We start from the raw sequence: 22,780 nt of genomic DNA on the forward strand, positions 1-22,780 counted from the left end.
CAGCTCCACGGAGGGAGGGGTGGAGACATTCTCCACACTATAAACATTTGCCTACTTTCAAAGGAAGATAGGAATCAAAACAAGCTTACCCTGTACTTCTAGCAGACACCACTCTTAACATGTTACATCAACCAACACTTCTGGAGATTCTTCCTTCTAGCTTCTGGTAGGTTTCCTTCCTCTTTGTCTACCACTGAATGTACTTCATTTTGATGGTAATATCTGATTAACAACCTCAGCAAGCCTTTAGAGGTGGCAGGCACTCTCCTTTGTAAGCTTCACTTACCCAAAATAACACAAACCCTTTAGTATTCCACAACAGAAACAGCACCACATAAAATCTTAAGGCCACCATCACTGCCCAGTTCAGGAAGAGATCTGCATGTATGAACCAGATCCATCCACAGGAATAACAGCATTTAAAGCAGCACTGAGCTTTGGTTTAAACAGAGTAAACCAAGAGTTCTGCTCTCACACCCTACTGCTGCCAAATCGTTCCATCTGCATTAGCTGCAAGATGTCAGCTTGGGCATGGAAAGGAAGAATTATTTAGTGCATTTAGTGAATCCTCTGATTCAAAAATCTCCTTTCAGTCAAACAGGTGCCCCTGCCTAGGTAGAACAGAAGCCACAATATTCCTGAAGAGGATGGTAGTATCCCCTTAAAATTCCCATACAGAGGAGTGATGCTCTTAGGTCTCAGTGCTTTGTTCTTTTTTCAATTAGTCCAGTTCCTTCAGGGAAAATGCTCACCATGCACAGCTGGAAGAAAGGCAGTAAAGGGAAGAGCAGGCTCTCAAAAGCAGAAGTGTGACAGAGGACAGCAGCAGAAAGAGTTAACAATAAGTTTGTGACATTTTATCTAATTTGATGCCACATAGCACAGAACAAAGACACAGACCTGGCGTTTTCAATTTAGTAGATTCAAACAGGCATTAAGAAGAAACTGATTTTCATTCACTTTCGAGGATTTCACCTTAAGGGAAGGTCTTTCAAGGATGCACATGGTATTCGTTGGCCTTCTGAAAATTAAATCAATTAAGCACAAGACTCAGTTCTTGTAAAAAAATTATTTAGAACATCCATGAGGAAAGGAAAAGAATATAATGAAACCAAAGAAATATTTGTCAATAACACTGACTAACCCACTAGAAAGATGCTGCAGCTTTTGCTAGAGGTCTGAGTTTGCACTGATGGCTCTGCAGTGTCTCAGATCCAGGTTGCTATGGAAAAAAAAAAGGGAACTCTAAAGGGACCTTGTTGTTTTCATATGGCATCAATTTGGGAGCACCAACCATAGCTTCCAACACAACTACACCCTCCAGGGCTAGAAACAGGCGTTTGCTAAGGTACATAATGGATGCTTTATGGAATAAATTTTAATTCTCTACCATGCTTAAAACATTTTAATGCTACTTTATTATGTGCATCCTTAAAGCACACAAAATCTACTGTGCTGCCTTGCAATTCTTCTGCAAATGCAGTATCTACCAAAACTACAGAAATCCATAGAAAGTATCTTCAATCTTTGAAGGAGTTCACTGATCCATAATGACAGTGCATCTAGAATACAATAAAAACCCAAAACCCAACAACCAATTATTCAGAAGAAAGTGCCTACACAGACTTCTCAACAGGAAGAGATGGAAAAAGCTGATAGCTGGAAGAGGCATGTTAAAATCCCAGCTGGGGAAGGTGGAACCCTTCACCCCTCACTTTCAGACAAGCCTCACTGGCAGCACGTGGGGCCACCTGGCCTGGGAAGGGAAGGAGCTCCCAAAGCATTCAGAACCCACCTGAATCTTCCAGCTAAGGAACACGATCGTGCAAGGCCGAGACTGAGGAAATCCTTGAGCAATGTGTTGTGTACATGGAGTATTAAAGCTCCACTCTGCTGCTTGGATCCAGCCCAGGACATTTCTACTCACCTGGGCCCACAGCTGCTGTGCAAGAACCACAGGGAAAATGGGATTGTGCAACACAACACGGGATGATGAGCAAATCACCTCACTCTCTGCTCAGCACCAGACATCAAAAACCCCTAAACTGTAAACCAACATCAACATCACGCTTTCTGCAATAAATCAGCAGGGAAAATACTAAATTTTATTAGGATTTTGCATAAGCAAGATTATATTCCATTAAAGAGATTATCCACTTTTTAATGTTGTCTTGATAGAGGACTTATGTGTGCCACTCTTCCCTGCTTATCATCTCCCAAATGGTGTCCTGGTAAATCTGCAGAAGGCACGTAAGTGACACTTCAGCTTTTAAGCACAGATGATACCAAGACAGTCTGACAATATCACAGCACTGCCAAAATTTACAGTTGTGGGTTTTCTTAAAGATTAAGTACCTGAGGATCAGATTGCTATTTTCAGATTTCATTTAAAATTTAATCTTTGGTCATCATGGCAGCAGAAAACTGAACTGTAACAGCCAAAAAACCCAAATAAAACATATGGTGGATTAAAAAAAATCTAATTATTTTGGAATTCTATCTCTCTCACACTGATATGCAGAGACGTTGCTGCAGCATTCCAAATTCTGAGTTGGTTACATCCCAGTAATAAACTGAGTCTCTTTAAATAGTTTGATAACATTTTATTTAATGAACAGAACTCTGAAAACATTCAGAGAAATGTTAACTTTTGAGAGCTTCTCTGTTTTATTCACTTGTATAAGATCACATGGTTACTAGACACATGCATGCTAAATATATTACATGCTACCATGGCAGCAGGTCAGTTCTGCACAAGCTGCTTGTATTAAATTTCTCCTGTAAGTGACATTAGACTTTAGCTCTGCTCCAGCACATATAGGAAGAGGCTTCACATTCCAAACTACCATCTGAAGGGGAAAACTATGCCAACACAGTACAAAGTATGCCTGTGCTACTTTAACCCATTTACTATTTTAACACACACACGCAAGCCTTGCATTTATGTTATCTATATTATGAATTTTTCAGATTCAAGACTCCAAAGCTAATGGCTTTGTCATAGTCTTTTGCTATGAAAATTTAAGGCAAAGGTCACACAATTATAGTCTATAATATGTGACATGTTCAGATTGATGAAACTCCAAACACTAAGTATCATTAACTGGGTAGGCGACTCAACTACATTTGAAATCTTTTACTGCTTTATTAAACTGCCTGGATACACAGTAACTACTAGAACACATTTTAAATAAGCATCATTGCATATTGTTGTACCAATTTCAGAGCAGATGTTCTCCATAAAAGACAGTGATATATTAAAAAATCCCACATATTGGCCGTACATATATATTGACATGTCTAGAAATACACACACTGGCGTAAAAAAAGCACAAACAAATCTGAGTTGTCAAAATTAATGGAGCACACCCTAAAAATATTTCATCATCCTCTGTTACAATGCTTTAATATGTCATACTACAAAGGGACACCACTGCAGAGAATGCCAGCATAATGGGGTAAGGAAGGCAAACTCTTCTAAAAGCAGCCTCTAGATCAACACAGGATCAGGTATTCCATGGCTTCCGATTGGTGCCTTGGAGAATGCAAAGATAAAAGGGGAACAGGCTTGATCACCAGGGTCAAGGGAGGTTATCTGTATTCTGCTGGAGGAATATGCATTAATCCTCTTCTTTTCCTAAGCACAGAGGAAAGCCTAACTCCAACACTTATCAGTAAGGGTGTAATCACAACAAGCTTCAGCTGACGTTGGAGGCAGAGGGAATCACACAGACCTTTGGTAAATATTTAGGCAGCTAGCCCACAGAAAAATCCTGGACTGTTGCTTCTCTAGTGCAACCATATCCACAGGGGGTAGGTGAAAGTTCTCACAGACCTACTTTAGCTGCAATTGCATGTTCGCTGCAACCTCGAAGCACATCCTGACACTGCTCCTCTTAAACAGAAATTTCATGAGATGGTTCATACTTCATCTTCCCCTTCCATTGGTGGGGACAGCTGGAAACCAGACAGAACTACCAGGCACCAGCAGGCACCAGCTTACCCCCAATAGAGATCTGCTATGGGCATACCAAGAGAACAGGGAGAGGCAAAGGTAGAGGTACGCCTGGATTTTGAGCAGATGATACTTTAAACTAGCTCATTATTCAGAGTCCTCCCTTAATTACTCTGCAGAGCACACCAGCATTTATCAAATAATACACTGTCACAAAGATACAGAATACCACATTTTTACAGGAGGAAATTATTATAACACTTTTAATTTTAGTCACCCAAAGGTTAAGCACCAAACTGTAAAATGTCTGCAGCATGGTCCTGATACGTTGACCGGGTTTCGTTTTGACATGAGAATTTCTGCTCGAAGGGACCATGTTGGAGGCACAAAATCATTTCTAATATAGCAGGCACTTATTTTTTAGCAGGAGAAACACTTCTATCAGGTACACAGAGAAAATGTATTCATGTAGTGTCACACATCAGCACATGATTGAGAGCCTTTATCCGGTCAAACAGCGTCACATGGACCAAGTGCTAACACACAGCCCAACTCTGCCTGAAGCTCCAGCATCGAATCTGGGCCATCCCTGCACTTCCAGGTTTCTGTGCAGCTGCTGGGAAGAGCTCCCCGCCCCCCGACCCAGGGGAGCACAGAAGCTGTCGCTGCGAAGAGCAAAGAAAAAAATCCTCCTCAAGAAGCATCCTTCACCTCTGCAGAGCTGTCACAAACGGGAGCCTGGCTGAATTATCGCATCCCAAACCTGGCATTTGACTTGCTACTGCTCGAATATTTAAGCCATCCCTTTCCTATCTGCATTAGAGCTGAACCCATTTTTTCATTACATCTTATTTGGTATTTTTTCCACATTGATGACTTAAGAGGTGCAAACATTGTGACCTGCTATTAGCAAAGCTCCAGCTCCAGCATTGAAGAACAGCACAACACAAGTCCCAGCACACCAGGAGTATTCAATAACACACACATACACTGGATTCCTTTCACAAAAAGAACACACAGAACTAAAACCAAGAGCTGCACTGATAAAGAAACCCCACAGAAAAGTCATGAAATAAGTGAACCAGTCTGCTGGTTCCATACAAAGACAAAACTAGGAACTGGAATCTACAAATACAACTTGTCTACAGAAAACATATTTTTCATCTTTATAAAGAACATGTTTCTGACTGCACAATTAAAAAGCAACTTCCAAGTTTTATCAATACAGTAAAAACTAAATAAACAGTGTTTCTTCTGTAAGCAAATAATATTAAGGTGCCTTACAATCTTACATATCATATGCAACAAGTTTTGACTAAGAAAAATAAATGCTCAATATTATACAAAGCACAAAAAAATCCCACTGACCTTGGTGAAGGACTTGGAATTAAATTATCTGCAGCTGTGAAGTGCTACAGGTTACTCTTACTTGAGAAGCAAAGAAAAACCATCAACAACAGGCAGAAATCAAAACCTATCCAATATGATTATCAACCAAAGTAGAGTTTGAATAAAGTAAAACTATGCAGATGCTCTGACTTTCAGATCAGATAATAATTGTTTTATTTCTCTAAAAGTATTGGTACCTAATCAGTTTTGGAGCATCTGCTTTTCAAGACCCCAGGTGAAAAGAAGAAATAAAAATCTGTTAATGTAACATACCCAGCTGACAGATGTAGAATTGTATTCATAGAAACACTAAAAGCCATACCAGAAATGGAGGATACTAAGTAAAAGAAGATATACTTGCCAAGAGTAGAACCCACGATATTTGCTTTCTCAGGAGAAAATACACTAGCACTTTAACAGGTAAATGTGCCAGAGAACTTGCCATCTACTCACCAGGAAGTGAAATGAAAGAAAGCTCAAAAAAATAGCACAGAAAACAGAAGGGGGTGTGGTGGAAATACTTCTTGTTTACTTGCAACTATCTAAAAAAAAATATAGAGAATAAACAGCTGAAATCCAACATATTCACTCTTCCAGATCATCACACCAAAAATCACAGGCAACACGGCTTCAGCTGCTCCCAGCCCTTGCTTTTAGCCAAGTCACACATCACCCCACAGCTCCTGTACTCCTGCCCTGTCACACTGACACAGGACAGAGCTCGGCATTGCTCAGCTGCACCCAGGCAGGGAGATGCAGACTGAGGCATCTGCACACAGCCAGCAAGGAATCCACTACTGCAAAGGCAGGCACCAAACTTCAATTTTCTCAACGGCAAAAAAAATACTCATAACAAGGCAAGATCTGCCAATGAAGTAACGTGCTGCTCATCTAATGGATTAGCAGGCAAGTTTCAGGCACTGAGGTCTTCCAGGTCACAATTTGCACTTTTAATTTAACCTACAGGTATCAACTAGAGAACTGAAAACAAATGCAAAAACACAGCACTTGCACCAGAAAATTATTTCTCTTTTTTTGTCTTATATATTTATAAATAGCAAGAGCTGATGGAAGTAGTACTTGGCAGAATACAGCCCTCAGTTAAAGCTCTCAGAGTCAGGCATCCATTTGGTCAGGTCAAATTACAACAGGTAGAAAACTGCCACCATCATCATCCAACCATTGCCACACCCCAAGACCCGTATGCTGCACTTCAGAAGCCTCTGTCACACATAAACACCAAAATTAAATGAAATTATTACATCCCCTGATTTTCCCAATTTGTTAAAGGCCATCTGAGCCAAATCTTTCTTAGAACAGAGACATCAATCTAGACCACAGACAAGTTCTGGAACTGCAAGTTTTATTGAAAGCCACAAGCTTCATTGTAGTTTAATCACCTAAATTAAATACATAAACAAGATTTCAGTTTTTAAAAGGATGACTGACTTAAATTTGCCACATTAATCTACTTTTGAAGGCATTCCATGAAGAAACACTTGCTACACCAAAAAACATTATTATGTTCTCATAACACACAAAAAATGACCAAAGCACATCTAATAAAGAAACAAATGGAAAAAGAGTAAAAGTTGGTGGGTGCTGTCATTTGCTTTACTGGAACACATCAAATAATTTCAGCACTGTTCCGCTCAAGATGTAAAGAAGAGCTGAGACAGGAATTCACAGCTACAAACCACACGAGACCACGTGAGAAAATGCATCCACCTCAAAAAGCAGGTGCACTGCCATGCACATCTTGCTAGTGCATAATCACAACTGAACATATTAACCCAGTTTCCCAAAGCCTTAATGATGACAAATATGACACTGGAAACATGTTCTTCATTAAGAAACAGGTTTGCCCCATTTAGGTGCTACAACTAACGAGCATTTTGTGAAATGATGGATTTTCAAGCAGTAGGGATAATGAACTAAATGCTTTCTGTGTGCTATCCTAACATGCCACTGACTGGCACAGGTACATTAAAGGAGTTTAAAGGTGTCCTGTATACATTTACCCAGCTACATTTATCAAAACAGAGCTTTACTGGTGATCTGAGAGGGGATCAGACAGACTACTTCCCCAAATTTGGACTAATCCAGAAGACAGATCTAATGAGTAATATTTTTCCTATTGTATTCCCCTTCAGTACAGTGCCCTGCCAAGTCTTCCAAAAGAGAGTGTTATTAATATAAATCCAGGAAGGTACTGTACAGGAAAAATAGGCAAGGCCTGTTAATAGGATACACAGACCTCAGATGTGGGTGAAGGATCTTCTAGTTTAGACTTCATACATAAACTGCTTGAGACTAGCAAAAGAGCACTAGAACTCAAACACTTTAACTTTTCTTTAAATGGTATGGATATTATTATTCCTCATTATCCAAATGACTCTGAGCAGCTCCAGATTGAGTCCATCTCCCCACAGGCAGAGTATGAACCCCAGGCAGTAAGAAGGCTGACACCAGAAATTGCAGAACAGAATCTCAACCCACTGGAACCTGAGAGTGGCAATCAAAGTGCAGATCTAAAGCTTCGTTCATTAGATTGAACAGTGAGACTTCAATATTTACTGTAGATCTAAAAGAGAAATGTACAGATTCACAAAGAATGACTGCACACATGCTCTCTAAACAATGCTAATCCAATTAGGTATCAGTCATTTAGACAGATACATTGCTTTAATTATGCTCAAATTGTCTCCTATTGCTAAAATGAAAGTTAAATAATTTAATTTTGTATGTGAATACAGCAGAGGAGAAGGAGACAAAGACTTGGATTCAAAAGTTCGTGTGATTGCCAAAAGGGGAAAAAAGACTGTTCCCTACACACTCAGGAACCATTAAAACCCTTCAGCATTTTTTGCCAAACATGGTTTCACGTACTTTTTTACAGCGCTTCAAAAGGTTTTGCTAAGGCAACTTGTGTATTGACAATAATACAGGCACCACGCTGCATTATAAAGAAGACAATAGCAAGATCTGAGTAATGTGTATTAAAGAAAACACATTCACTACCATGGGAACCCTGTCAGAATTCACCACTACTGCAAGTCATCCACAGGAAGCTTTTCTGTGCTAGACTTCCCCTCCTAAATAACCTCTCTACTAATACCTCTAAGACATAAACATTAACATTATAGCAGGGAACAAGCACACAGGCAATGCCACTGGCCTACAGCATTTTCATCTAAATAGGTCTAACAGACACAAGGAGACAGTAGAAAGAATTCCAGAATAAGATCTCCACCACTTACATCATCAGTACAGCCAAGGATTTCACTGGAACATTGACACTAATTCACTGAAAACTCATTGTAAGCACAGTTAATGAATGTGGGAGAAACCAGGGGAAAAAAGAAAAGGGAAAAAACCCAACTCCATACACATAACACAAAGAACCAAGCGTTACAAGAAATGTCCCAAATCCCACTGGAAGCTGACTTTATCTAAAGTAGTCTAGGAAGTTTCACTGGAATACGTGGACCTTGTAAAGTATTTGTTACTAATTTTTTAATAACAAACTACACCAGACTAAAATCATGCCTAGACCAAGCTTTTGGGATCCACAGCTTAAACAGGAAGAGAAGCAAGTTCCCCCTCCCAGACTCAATTACAGTGCAACTCCACCTGCATGCATAAGGGCACCAGCAATTGCAACAAAATAAAACCAGAGTTAACCATTAAGCTACACAGAGGTCTTGCCTGGCTACAGCCACTTACAGGAAAAGCTCAAGGAACATTGCAGCATATGCAAGATTAATGTATAGTTAAAACTCCTTTTCTCAGTTCCTGCATGGAGGCAGTACATCAAATCCACCTGAAAGCAGAACTCAAATATTACCAGAAGAATTTGTTTTTAACTATGGCTTACAGAGTCCAAATTAGTTTTTCAATGAAGGTCTGCAAACTCAAATGTAACAAAAGCATCTCTTAGTAGATTGTTTTCAGGGTTTGACAGAAGTTTCATCAGACTCCAGAATGAATAGGTATCAAGCCAAAGAGAACAAACCTTCCCTATAAAGCATTTTATATATAAACATTGAAATAACAGAACTAAATTTTCTCCTTGATGTCAAGACTAGCCAGTACTGGAGTGCCCTAGCATGAGCCATTATTTCAATAAATAGTGAGCTGTGAAATGCTGAAATCCATTTTTAATCAACAAAAAAGCAGGTAATGGCACATAAATTTAGGGAATTTATGAATTTCAGATAAAGTGCTCTTCTACTGAAATCCAAAGAAAGGGACAGGTCTCAGAAAACACAGAACAAATCACATCAGAAGCAACATCCTGAATGTACTGTAGATCAAGTTCCTTTCCCTGCATAGTAACAAGAAACAAAAAGTATTCTAATCCCTTGTTCAAGATTGTAGCAACCACAATAGCAACTGCAGCAGCAGCCTTTCCAAGAAAGGCATTTTAAATGTGGAGTTTACCCCTCAGAACTGGTGTACCTACAACAATCTTCATCACACAAGCAATTGTGCTCTTGTCTGAATTTGTATTTGTCTAGAGAGATGGAAATGAAGACAAGACAGTTATAGAAAGTATGAAACCCAGAGATACAGTCTCAAGGAAGTGTAAATGTTAATGGTCGGACACTTCAAACTTTAAAGGTCTCAGACCTGAAACGCTGGTAAGCTTGAACCAAGGCATGTGAGGTAAGATGAGGCTCTGAGGTAAAATGATTCTCTCTGAAGTGTGAGGGCTGATGAACAGAGCCAGACACCAAAGCTACAAATATAACAAAGAACCCAAGAAAAGGAACTGAACTGGAACTTTTTTTTTTTTGTTGTTTCCATTTTATTTTTATGTTGGTTGAAACCAAGGAGAAGCTGCTTTCTAGTTACTTTATCAGGCTGTTGCCAAATTCCTGAAGGAAAACGTGTAAATCCTAGCACAGGTGAGCTGAATCATTCCTGTTCAAGGTCCACTTCTATCTTCTGAAGATTTTCACCTACTCCTCCCTTCCTGCTGAGTGGCCCAAGCACTGACACATCTCTGTGGTTGACAGCGTGTGACTGGGGCTGGGCTGGCTGTCCCGTCATTGTCCCAATACTGCCACCAGATCAGACTATTTTAAGATAAGCTAATTATGCCACTGAAAAATCTTATAAGCCACTAAGACTAAGCAGAGGAGACCACGAAGAATTAAAAGCAGAGAAGCACAGGTTAGACAGAAGCAAGAATTGTGATCTCAGCTCTTGCAGATAAGCCCGGAGGATTCCTTGTCAGATTGCAACTCTGAATTTTAGGTTTACTTTCTCCTGCTTCTACAGTCCTAACAAGCACAAGAGGAACTTCACACAAAAGGCTGCTGCTCCTTACACATTCAGAAAATTAGTCATTCAAGCCTTAGAAAAACAACACACCAAGACCTTTGTGGTTTTCTTGTAGGCATTATCTACATGCATGCAAGACAGCTGCAGAAACCAACTTAGGTGCCTTAAACAGATCTGAACGAAAATCCTCAATCGGGATTTTGCTGCACAGAAAGATTTCAAGAAGTTTATCAGATCTTCTTCTCATTAACATTTCATTCAAGGACTAAATGACTCAAAAGCAGGTAAAAACTTCTTCTGAGACCGACTCAGCCAGTGCCCAGCAATATTGTGATGGGTTTTAATACAGAACAATTCAGCCCTTAAAAAAAGTTGTAAAAAATTTGGATCCAGAAAGTCCTACATAAAGCACAGATATGAGCATCACATGGGGGAGGAGGTGAGGTGGGGGCTTTAGATAAAGTTATTAATATATCTTAAGAAGATAGAAAGATACAAGGAAGAAATTCCAACTATCTTTCCATACACTTACAAGCAGGCCTCGTCAAAATGAAGATATATTTTGCTGAACGCATGAATTCCAGCCTAACATCAAATACTTTAAAACCAAAGCAAATTAAGAAACTGAATGCAGTTTTAAATCACCCTAACTTTAAGTTTTATTTATATAAAATTAAATAAAAACACTTAAAAGAAGAGTTTGCTGATATTAGACTAGAGCATCATCAATGATAGCATTAAAATCCTGAAGACAGAACTATTTCCACAGCTTTAAAACTTACTTTTTTAATAAAATGAGGTTTACTTGACCATAGTCTATTCTCCCTCATTAATGGCTTCTGATTATATTGGTCAGTTTCAGCCAAGTACTATAGCAAATGCATCGATTATTTTTGAGATTTCCCAAAAGTGCTGCAGGATTTTTGACCTGGCATTAGCAGAGAAGCCCTGGGCAGAGCACTGCAGTGACCAGAGGCAGCAGGTCCTGGGGGATGCTTGGGCAGTCAGCAGCCCCTTGTGCTCAGCCTGGCCACAGCTGGCACACATTTAAGATACGTGGAGAAATGAAGAGAAACACACTGAAAAGAGGGGGTACTCTAAAAGATCAACAGAGGAGTTAAAAAATAAGGGAAATGGAAATTCTCCAGGTTTTATTATTTACAAAATCACTTCTTTACTATTACAGTCTGGACTATTTTTAAATTTACTTCCACCATTTCTCCATATTTTAATAATATAAATGAAATGGGCTACAGAATACAAAATAAAAATTTTCATATACACACTGTCTTTGTTCTTCCCTCTTCCCCATACCATGCTTGGCTTGCTCCTCAGCAACCCAGCCATAGATCTGGAATCCTTTTATCTCAGGCAATCACACTGGTTACACTTGCCTAGAGCCAGTGTTAACAGGACAGTCTACAGATCCTTTAATGACTTCCATTTCCCCCGAGACAAAAACTAGATGGTGAAAAGAATAAAACAAAAAGGCAGCAAAACCCAATGGCACCCAAGAGTAAGGCCAGGTTGGCTGCGGCCCCGGCTTGCTCTGAAGCGTTTCCTCGGTGCCGGTGCAGGAGCTGATGATGGCTTCGATCCTCGCGGCTCGGCCGAGCCCCCGGGGCTGCACGGGCACGCCGGGATCACCAGAGGGAGCTGCGGGGGCTCCAACGGGGATCGGGGCTCGGTCACAACCTCCGCCCTCGGGGCAAGTCCTCCCCTCAGCTTGGAAGAAAAAGCAGCTTTTGCTTGAGTCTCTTTGTAGGAACCTTCCGATCCCCTCTCAAGGGAATGACTCTGTCACTTCCTCCTGGAATCTGGTGCAAGTTTTACATAAGCGCCATGTGCTAACACACGACTCGTTGTAAATACGTGTGTGACAATAACGGGGTGCACGGACTAGTTCAGGGCATCCTCAGGAGAGGAGTGTAAAAACAAGGATGTCACCACTCGGCTCAACTCGGCAGGCCAGGAGTCCAACTCCTCGGCAAAAACCCAAGGGGAAAACCACAAAGAGAGGCACAAGGGTCTGCAAAGCGCCGGAGCAGAGCCCCCTCGCAGCGAGGACGGGCCGGGGCATCTGCAGGAACATTCGCTGGAAGCAGCTTGGGGACCACTGCGGATATCGGGTTACATCCATCCCACCGGGAACCCAAACCTCTGGAGGAAAGCCTAGGCAAACATTCAGCCAGGAGTCACCGGGAGCATCAGAATGCCACGACAGGAGCAGCAGCTGAAATCTGCAACTCTCCCATTATCCTGTTCCACCTCCTGAACAAACCATCCGTCTCCTAAGGTACTTTCCTCCTATTTTGCATACGGCACCTAAATGACTCCAATATTGAGGAATATTCCGTTTTAAAATCCAGAATTTCCAATCGTTTCAACACCACATTTCACTAGTTTCTTGAAGAAACTGAGTTAGTAGTGGTAAATAGAAACATTGACCATTAGCTTTTTCCCTTTTGTAGGGAAAAAAATCATTTATCAATTAAGATAATTCTTGTTGTTTCTACCCTCCTCAAATTTCATCTCATATTAAACCCAATACAAAGCCTGGAGAGTCATCTTAGATTTCTCTGTGCTTCACTCAGAACAAGTGCTTTCTACATGATTTTGTAATACAGATTCGATAAAATAGTTTTTAAATTTCAGTTGTTCCAATTGATAATTTTTCCTTTCTTTCTTAAACAGCTATTCAGGTTAGCAGTTTTCCTATTTGTGACAAAGGAAACAACAAGCACCTATTTAAAATTCATTATTATTCTATGACATCCACAGCCATTCCATGTTCCACATGCTCCTCGGGAATTTTCAGGGCATTTTTGTTCATAATTACAACTTCTGCAAATCACCCATATTCCATATCTCCAATATTCAACAAATTCTTGCTTCCATCAACTGACCACATCTCTCTTCAGCCATCCACGATTCTGTCTCCTTCCCCTGAAGGTGGAGTTCTAATTTAGTGCTTCCTAATGGAAACCATTAATACTTTTACTGCTGGCACTTTTTTCATAGCCCAACATCTCTCAAAGCAAAGATCTTCACATACATTTCAATGACAAAAATTTAAGATGCCACCATTTGGAATGCTAGGAACAAAGATAAGGAGGACAACAAGAAGACAAAACATTAAAAACCCCAACACTCAAAAGAAACACAGGAGGATATTAAAGTCTCTTGGAGGAAATCATTCTTCTGCACTCAAAAGCTTCAAATCCCTGAAGCCAACTTTTCAAGTAAATATGTGTATTATTAAACTCAGACTAACAAACATCATTTGACAGCCTACAGGCTCAAAAACTGTAGAAGAAAGTGCTTTTCCTTTTTTGTAGGCATCAAATGAAACAAATTATCTTGTGCTGTACCTCTGACTTCCCCTCTTTTACCCTAAAACCAAGGGGATTCTGAATATAAATTTAAGACACCTGACTTAATTAAAACCTCATACCATTACACAATCATTTCAACAGCTTCAAGGAAAAATAAAGTCTGAAAATTTCAGTTTATTACCCTCAGTGCCTGATAAGATAATAAAAGAACAATGATGATGGAACATCCCCTTTTCTCAAACACTCTCAGAAGACTCGTTGCTTTGAAAGCTCACCCTGGAAGAAGCAACACTTTTAAACTGCTCTATACACCAAATTATTAGCAGTCATTCTTGTCAGCTCACAGCTTTTAAAACAGGATGCATGCACTCATATCAGGAAGAGGCAGTTGCTTGTGAAAGAACGATACCAAAAACAAGATGTCCCTCACGCTGATAACCTCATACAATGTATCTGAGCTATACCATACAAGTTTTCCACATGATGGTCTATTAAATACAATTCAAAACATCTGGAGAAAGATAACCACTTAAAAACAGGCACTTTCTTTGATATCTGAGGGGGGAAAATATTACAACTTTTTTTCTCAGCTCTTGGACTCAATTATTGCAGATTTGGTGTGATACAGGGTGTAAAGTCCCATTATCCTGACACCTTCCAAAAGTTTCTCTAATGGACATTGCCAAGACAAGTCTGTTGTGCCCTTTATGACCCCTCACCTTTAGGACATGTGTGTGTATCTGAGTCCCTGAAGGTTAAGCCTCTTGCTTACTCTCTTCTCTTACAACTGTTTCTAATTCTTCCATATCATAAAGAACACTAAAACAATCTCCTCTGAATTCTGTTTCTCAATTCTGTATGCCACAACCTTCAAGAAAGAAATGTGTAATAGCACAGCTCATTTACAGACATGCTTACACAATTATATAGCTAAAAGTTTAATAATTTAACCCCCTTGACCTTCCAAACACCAGGTGATCACAGAAAACTAAAAGATCAGGTCTGTGTATATTGGTATAAAACCTCAGCTCTGGTCCTGACCACAGCCTGCAAGTGTCACTGCATGTACAGATGGCACATCAGCTTTACATATTCTCACAGGGCTATGGTGAGCCTTCAAACAATAAAAATAACACCAGTCCAGTCCATGAAATCCTAAATTACAGTGTCAGAAGCAATTTGGTTTTCAAATGAAACTGAGTTACACAAACACTCAAAGAGATTTGAAATAAATGGGAAAAAAATCCTTCTTCACCTCTATTATCATCATAAAAGTATCACGAGCACAAACCCATCCATTCTACACACCCACTCCTAGGTGATCTCTGACCATGACACATTTTTCTCTGAGTCAATTTGCTCCTGATTAGAAAAAAAGGAAAAGATGCTTTGTCATCAGTGCCTGGTACACAGACACCTACAGCAAGCACCTTTCCACGACTCTGCTTGGCTGCCAATTCCTAGCACTGACTTTTTACCTTGCTACACTTCAAATAGGCATGCAACAATTCTCAGTAGCTGCTAGTGAAATCACAAAGCAATGCAGAACACATTTTCAAGTTTCCAGGTTGGCCCATAAGGACTTTGCCAGAATTCAAAAGCTCTCAGGGACAGAGGCAAATATAACTGGGAGACCTACCTAATTAAGCATCACTAACATTTTGAATATAAAGTAGTTAATTCCCTGAAAAATAATTCAATTAATCACACTCTTATTAAGAGGGATGTATTTTGATTCTGATCAGAGAGGCTTGTACTGCTACAACACACAGAACAAAAAGCAAAGTGCTCCCATAGAAAAGGTTCTGTATTCCCCTGCACTACAATTTGGAAAAAGACTAGTCACAAAATTTAGCCTGCCTTATTCTAATAAAATTCCTTCCTAATTCTTCACTGTAGACTCACAATAAGAATAAAATGAGAAAAGAAAATATATAGATATTATATATCTATATAAGAAAAAAATACATATATAATATATATACTATATATAATTTAAAATATTCTAACTAGGTGATTATCTTGGACAGGCAGGGGTGAAATCTCAGGAACAGAGGAGTCTTGCATGATATTAATTCCTCTTTAGTGTCAAATGGAAATGAGAGTACACAGTACAGGGGTTTATGTTTCTGAAGAAAGTTATATATTAAATATAAAGAAATCTAGAAACACTGCTGCAGAACAACTAAACAGAAGCCAAAACAATACCGTTGATTAAAAAAAAAATCAATGGCTTAATATGGAGGAAAAAAATTTCTTCTTTTTAAGTCCCTAAGCAGTAACTTGAAAGATCAAGTGTTAAAATAAGAAAGCACCAGATGAGGGGAGTGGTCAGAGGTAGAAATCTAGATCAGATGCTTACTTTCAAATAAAGGAAGCAAAATCTCTTATTGCAGACTAGGAGCTCATTATTTATTAGCTGGTGCTGTACCTCAGAACACATGCAGGGGGGAGGGGAACTGTCATATTACACAGGCTGGGCTGAACTCTCAGTAATACTGTTGTGTTCTGTTACACTGGACACTGCATCAAGGACCTAAAATGTATTTTGATCAGCTGTCCAAAAAAATTCCTCAAGTTCTTTACTGGAAGGTCAACAAAGCTAACTCGGGGGAGAAGTGAAAGAATGTCTTGTGTCATCTCCCAAACCTCCTAAGATACCCAAACCACCTTGCAAACATCCAGGGGAAAACCAGCTACCTTTAGTTATTTCACATCTGAGTGCACCTTAAACCAAGGGGATTCTGAGTATGAATTTAAGACACCTAAATTAAAACCTCATACCATTACACACCTTCAAAGTCTTGATTCACGTCAGTGGCAGGAGCAAGAGTTGAACTCTCCCCTCATCAGGGGCACCTCAGTAACAGTGACAAATCCATTGGGGTGATCACTGCTCACCCTGCAGTGCACAGGACGGCACACAAGGAAAAGGGAATGCTGTGTTTATCTCCCCTGGCTACTTCACCACAGCTGAAGGAATCAAACCTGAACACAAAGCACCAAATTCACCCATATTACCACAGACAGAGACTCTGACTTTTGTTCCATTTGAGCCATTGAAGAACACGTTATTACACATGTGAAATAATGTCTTTCCAACACGATAAATGTGAAAATGTAAAGGGATTTGTGCATTAAGAAGCACATACATTGCCACATGATGTTCCAATTAATTCAAAGGAAGATTCATTGCAATGAGAAGGAAAAGAGATCCCAGTGCTTTGCACACATTACCAGGCTGCTGTCAGGACTGAGGAGGCCTAAAGCCCAAGGTTTACACAGAATATTTAATCCTTTAAAAATAAAAAATTAAGAATTTGGTGAGGCGAGTAAAATGTGCTAATGGTAATTTTTAGAAAACACATACTTTTAAAAATTCAACTAAACCCCACAGACCTCTCTCAAGCTAGGCATAACAAACCACAGTTATAACTAATCCGAGATATTCCTTATTTAGGAAAAAAAGTTGCCAAACTAATACAGATTGGCTCATTACACAGCATTAGACTACACTTCTTTCAGTACTCTGGAGAATTAATCAGCTGTGTTTTGCTAGGAGGGCATGGCTGAGAGCAGGCAAGGTAGCACGGCATTGTTCACAGAGCAGAGTGGTGCCTCCAGGCTCTCTGAAGCAGCACTTGGGCCCAGAATATACAGAATGACATCAACAAGTTATCTGAGAAACGTGGCCAACATTCTAAAATAAACCCATAAAATCTCTGCTGCCCGCATTAACCAGTTTAAGGTGAACCACACACACTTCAGCTCAAAGGTTTCTAAATAAGATGAGTCTTCTGCCATAATGAGCTGTTTTGTTCTCCAGAATTATTTCAAGTTTGAATGCAGCCATGTCCTCCTCATTGTGCTAGTCCAACATGACTCAATTCCTCTAAGTTCATAAAACTCAATGTTCGCTTTCTTCTCCATCTGTGGTTTCACAGAGAAAGAAACTCATATTATAGGGCTCTAAATGCAGGGATCTGCACATATGCACAGCATTCCATGGCACCACTCACTCATAGGTGAGCAGTGACCACATCGGTTTAAACACACACTGAGAAAACAGAGCAGGACAAGCCAACAGCAAAGAAGCTGATGTATTTCCACCAACATCTGCAAATGTCTGCTGACAAATAAACCCCAGAAAGGCTGCAATGTTCACAGTGGCTCAGATCAGCTCCAGGGGCAGAGAGAAGGAGTTCCATGCACCCCAGAGCTGTCCTGAGGTAGAGCCTGTCCCTGACACTGAGGGACTCTTCCCATTTACCGAGGATCCCCCTCTGCCACTACACATGGGCCACACCAAGTGCAGATGGGGGAAAGAATTACGGAGGAGAAAAATAACTGACCAGGGCACTGGGCTATTTTCCTTATGAAATTCCAAACTGAATGTCCTCAGTCAAAAAAGGCTCATCTCCAGCTGCACAGCACCATCATAATCCCTTAATATCTTGACAATTTGTTCCATTCTCTTATTTTTGATTTGCTGGCTTAACAAGTATAGAATTTTAAAATATCATTTAATAATGATACCCTTTAGTGAACAAAAGCACCGACATTATATCCTTTATTATAATTTATTATAATCCTTTTAAATTATGTAATTGAATAACATGTCATTTTGCACATATTCTAACACCTCAGTGGAAAAAAATAGTTTAAATGAGGAACTTCACACTTCTCCCCCAAATGCAAATCACCTGTGAGATATGAGGGAAAAAACCTAAATATTACATTCTCACACGTAAAAGGCATTTTAAATAAATTTAAATACAGACAGAATAGATGACAGGAATGTTGCCCTGACATCTTTTGCACAGGTATTTAAATACCAGATACCAATAAGAAGACACCAGAATTATCTAACAAAATATAGCTGGCTACTTCTTAAAAAAAAAAAAAATTGCATAAGGAACAATTGTAAGGAGACAGTTCACATAATAAAGGTTGAAAGCTCATAGCCCTCTTCATGCTAGATAAAAATTTCCCAGACTGTGAAAACGGTTTAAAATAAATATATTTACATTATCAATTCCATACCAAACCACTTTATTTTCCTTACTACTGTTAACAAATTATTCCTTTTCCTTCCTCCTTTGTACTTCCCAAAACCCCTTTCCCCCACCGCTCATAACAATTTTAGTCGTTGGCTATGGGACACAATGGCTTTACACTAAAGAATTTTTAAAAACCCTCTTCTTAAATGATCTCTTTTTTCCCCTACACAACTCCAATTTTTCAACTCTGAAATTAATCACCTGTCAAACAAGACACAATGGTCAGGTTTTCTGAGCAATTCCACTCTCCTCACCGTTTAGCATCTCAAAAGCAGGTAAAAATTTATTGTAAAAGACAGCTCCATAAACTTAAAAAAATTAGTCTTTCCAGTCAGCAGCGGTCCAGTCCTTTTTCCTCACGACTTCTGCCGCCGAACACAAAATCCTGCTGGCAGCACAACCCCGCTGTACCTTCAGCCTTCTCCCTCTGGACAGAAGAGCCTCCGGTTCACAGCCCAGGAGCGCCTGTCCCCCTGCCATTCCCAGCACACCTTCCTGCGGCGCACACTCAACTCCTGAACCCTTCCCAGCTCCCCCGGCCGACCCCCGGCCGCTCCCGCATTCCACGGACGGGCTCCCGGGGAGCCTTTTCCTGTCGCTTCCCCGCTCGCTGCGATGTCGCCTTCCCCAGCGACACCCAGCACAAAGGGTCCCTTCCCCGCACCCCGGGCGCTCCAGGGCCGCGTACCCCACCCTCCTTGGCTCCCTCCCGCCCGGTCCCCGGGCAGCTCTGCCGGCCTGGCCCATAAATGTCCATCCCCTCCCGCAGGAAGTTCTGGGGAGGCCCCGGGAACTCGCCCACCCCGGGACCCCGCCGGCTCCCCCCGCTCCGCTCCCTCAGAGCGGGATGGGGCCGCCGGGGGGGGGGACCCTCCTTCTTTTCCCCCTTCCCTTCCCGCCGGCCCCTCGGCCGCTGTCCCCGGCCCCGGCCGAGCCTCGGGCTGAGGGAACGCGCCCCGCTGACCGCGCGGAGCCGGGACCCCGGGACCCCTCGCTCACCGCCGCTCCCCGCTCGCTCCGCTCCCGCCGCGGCTCCTCAGGAGACACTGACACCGGCGCACGGATACCGCGCCGCGCTATTTTTGGGAAACAAGGCCCGACCGCGGCCGGAACTACAGCTCGTCACACTCTTCTTCGGTGTCCTTCCGCACGTTTCTCCGCGCAGCTCCGGCAGGGCCAAGGGCGCTCAACGGCGCCGGGCAGGGGCGGAACGGACCGGGGATGGCGGGGAGGAGCGCGGTGCTCCCGCGGCGAGCGGTAGGACGGACACGGCCGCGCTCCGCACTCGAGGCATCGCCGGATTACTTTGTTGGTCCGGGGAGCGGCCGGGCCTACATTCCTGCCCGCCGACCCGCCCCGGAGTGACGGCGTGCACAGCCAATTGCACCGCCCGTGCAGGATAGTCCGCCAATCAGCGCGCAGTTGGTGGGCGGGGCGTAGCGAAACGTGGACGCCTTGAGTGACATGGAAGCGCTCAATCAGAAAGGGAGGGAGGGAAGCGACAACCAATCAGAGCCCAGTGGGGGCAGGGTCGTTGGGAAGGGAACGCCCCTCCTGGCCGAACTCGGCGGGCGAGCATGCGCAGAGCGCGGGGCCGGGTGGGCCGGCGGTGACGCAGCGGGCCCGGCCCGCCCCGCCCCGAGCGGCGCCTGCGCCACCCCGAGGCCTGCGGGGCCGGAGCGCGGCTGTGGGGCGATAACAGCGAGGGTTTGGGGCAATACCAGCAAGGGTTTGGGGCAATAACAGCAGCTCCGGGGAATCGGGCCGGTGACCCCTCCTGAGCCTGCAGCACGGCACTGCCCCTGCGGATAAACAGCTCAGCTGGCCCTGTGTGTCACCCCCTGAAACCACCACCGCCTCCCCAGCACATTCACATATATATATATACAGTGTATGTGTATATATATAAATACACACTCTATACTCTGTAGGCACGTTTTTATATATGGTGTATCTATAAACACACTGTGTCTAGTATATGGAGTATATATACAATATATAAAATATATGTATTATGTATATATACACACTAGGTATATACATATCTAGTAGGTATATAATTGTGAGAAATAGCCACTGGTAAAATTGAACAAGGGCAAGGTTGTAAAAGCAAAACTATTAATACAAAGTCATTACTCAAATAAATATACAAGATTTTATATAGTATATATACTGTACATAATATGCATTATAAATACATCTATGATATACAGTACATATACACTATATTAATTCTACTCTAAATATTAATTATATACAATATATCTAATGGTATGTATAGTGACTACTGTACAGATATAGATTTTGAAATTATTTTTAAATAAAATAAAAATAATAAATTAAAATTAATTTATTAAAATTATTAATTTAAAAACAAACATTTAAATGAATTGAAAATTACCATTAATTTTAAATAAAATATATTTTCTGCCTGTCTTGCTGTGACTCTCCCAGCTCTGAGGACATGAGCTGTTTCTCCACGTTCAGACAAAGGTGACAGTCCACCTCAGTTCCAGCTCCATGCATCCATCCCCACCTCCCATTATCTCTGCCAGAGCTCCCATTAATTCTGCTCTAAGCAGAAGAGACTGCTCGGGAATCCAGAATAAAAGACATCAAATGGGCGTCGTTCTCCTTCACAGAAGGCGGCAGCTGAAGAGCGACCCAAAAATAAAATTTTGATGATAAAATGATACTTGCCAAAAATCATCTGCGCTCTACAGCTCTTCCAGATTTATCCTGTGAGATACCCACAGGCTCAGAGTGGAGCGACAGGAGCCATTTCACAGCTCCAAATCACTGCAAAGGGCACATCTCTAATCAGGACACCAGCACCAAGGGTGCTGTCTCTGAAAAACAGACATCAGAGGGGCTCTTTGTATTTTAGAATGGTGTCATTAGCTGAACACAAAGAGGTAGCTCCACAAAAGGTTGGGGAATAGGATGCCAGGAAAGATGACAGAAACTCCCATCGGGCAGGGTGGTAACCACACCATGGGGTGGGAAAAGGTGGATCCTCCATGATCATTCCCAAAAAGTAAATGTCAGTTTCTGTTGTGTATCTCCAGAAGTTTAGCACAAATGGAAACAGAGTTCTCAGTTCTCAGAAATGCTGGAGTTCAGGGTTTGCAATGTACAGATTAGTTTGGATTTAAAAGTGCAGTGAATAAGTCGAACAGCTTCTGAAACATCCACCTCTTGTTCAAAGCAGAGGTGCAAGAATAGACACTTCTTCTTGTGGATCTAAGAAAAAGATTACAAGAAGTGAGGAAGACATCAAAATATAAATATTTGCCATCTACAATCATATTTCCAAACTGCTTGTTGCTGATCTATAACATCAGGAAGATATTTAAATCCACACAGTTTTGTTTCAATTTCAAGATGAGCAGTCTAAATGTCATTGATTTTCATATGAATAAGATTTATTCTCTCCTTCCTCACTATACCTATCATCCATAATACCTGTAAGGTCTATTACTAGAATCTAATGATTAATACCACAAAATCCTCTCTTGACAGCAATATGCTGAGAAGATGTTAAGATAAAATACTGAATATTTAAGTTATAAAAGTCAGTGGGAATCTGAGTAAGACATTGAAGCAAGGCCTGAGCAAGGACTTCTGGATATACTCATGAATTATTTTCAGTACATATTATTCCAAGCTGGCAAAAAATAGAGCAGGAAGCCAAAGAGATAAATAATTGGTTCTAATCTGTCCTTTTCAGTGGCACCACAAAAATAAGCAGA

At 41.3% G+C, this 22,780-nt stretch overlaps 1 protein-coding gene across 7 annotated transcripts in view; it reads right to left on the reverse strand.

The window, feature by feature from the left end:
* Positions 1-20,387, reverse strand: part of MEF2A (myocyte enhancer factor 2A) — an 82,161-nt gene extending 61,774 nt beyond the window's left edge. For 2 of the 7 annotated variants that reach the window (XM_077185624.1, XM_077185626.1), the window contains exon 1: positions 20,028-20,385. The gene's annotated coding sequence lies outside the window, so the exon portion shown is untranslated. Of the gene's footprint in view, positions 1-20,027 lie in introns of all 7 variants that reach the window. The other 5 variants (XM_077185625.1, XM_054642518.2, XM_054642516.2 and 2 more) reach the window with 4 other exon arrangements.
* Between the last annotated feature and the right edge of the window lie 2,393 nt (positions 20,388-22,780).

The sequence above is a fragment of the Agelaius phoeniceus genome, chromosome 13 (genome assembly GCF_051311805.1).
Source record: "Agelaius phoeniceus isolate bAgePho1 chromosome 13, bAgePho1.hap1, whole genome shotgun sequence".
Taxonomy (NCBI): domain Eukaryota; kingdom Metazoa; phylum Chordata; class Aves; order Passeriformes; family Icteridae; genus Agelaius; species Agelaius phoeniceus.